The sequence below is a fragment of the Bombina bombina genome, chromosome 11 (assembly GCF_027579735.1).
Source record: "Bombina bombina isolate aBomBom1 chromosome 11, aBomBom1.pri, whole genome shotgun sequence".
Classification (NCBI taxonomy): domain Eukaryota; kingdom Metazoa; phylum Chordata; class Amphibia; order Anura; family Bombinatoridae; genus Bombina; species Bombina bombina.
In genome coordinates this window covers 177173352-177174529 of record NC_069509.1, presented here as the reverse complement: position 1 = coordinate 177174529, position 1178 = coordinate 177173352, and the positions used below count along the sequence as shown (strand labels likewise).

At 37.5% G+C, this 1178-nt stretch overlaps 1 non-coding gene across 1 annotated transcript; it reads right to left on the bottom strand.

The window, feature by feature from the left end:
- Positions 1-846: 846 nt before the first annotated feature.
- Positions 847-918, bottom strand: TRNAT-CGU (transfer RNA threonine (anticodon CGU)). The gene has a single exon. It is a non-coding gene; the product is annotated as a tRNA-Thr (tRNA).
- Between the last annotated feature and the right edge of the window lie 260 nt (positions 919-1178).

Sequence of the window (1178 nt, the reverse complement as noted above, 5' to 3'; positions counted from 1 at the left end):
GCGCTTGTATCGCAAGTACAAATAACTCAACGCATGCGCATATCATCTGGGAGGCGGATGACGTAGATTGACGGCCACCTAACGGACAGAATTTCAATAGGCAGAAACAAAAACGTGACCAGAGATGGAAAAAAAAAAACGGGTTGAATTCGCCAAATCAAAAATTGTGAGTATAAACGGCAAAAAATTACTTTATAATTAGAATTTTACAAACTGATTAATGAAAGTCATATTCAATTAGGGGGGCAGGTGTTATTAAATGGTGAGAGAGTTAACTTTACCTTCACTTTAAATCATTACCAAGGTGAAAATTGCCTTTAAAACAATCCCTGAAGGGTTTCATAATGCTGAACAGGAATCTTGCTAGATCAGAGAGCTTTAAAGAATTGTGTCCTGGGAGTAGAAAGAGAGATGTGTTGTGTGAAGAGGGAGGACACACTTGTGTAGCATGTTGCAGGGTCAATTTCTGAACCCATTATGATGCGTTTCTGCCTCTCAGGGGTCAGTGGAAAACGTAAAAATTTACAGGAAATTGTGGTAAAATAAAGTTCAATGCAAAGTTTTTTTTATGTTGTACTACCCATATAAATCATTTTACAGATAATTCAATTAGAAGTTTATGTCCCTTTAATATGAATGCCACTTTAAAGAAAACAGAAACTAATACCGGTAGCTGTTTTACACCATAGTAAATGTCTTACCCCTGAATTTGTTTTATATCTGTTTGTGGCTCGTTATTTTAGTTATAAAATACATTTACATGCTGAAAGTTCTTATTTATAAAAAAAAAATGTAGCAAAATGCAATTAATTTGTCTATTATTTGGAATAAAAATACATTCGTACCAGGCACGGACGGGGTTCGAACCCGTGATCTTCGGTTTACGAGACCGACGCCTTACCACTTGGCCACCGCGCCTGCGTCCACCATCTTAGCGTAAATCCCATATCTTCCTATGCACTGCACTGTAGCTGCCTCTTGTTTATTTTAACTCTTTCCTCGTCAAATATGGTTTCAGATTCCGTCAAACACTGCTTACTCCGCGTTACAGAATTACACCACTCGACTCTAACTAGTTAATCCAATTTACTTTACTGACGGCGCTTTATTTTTTCCCGCGCATATATTATATTATACATTGATTGACAGCTCCATAGCTCCGCAGCGATATCTCTGCT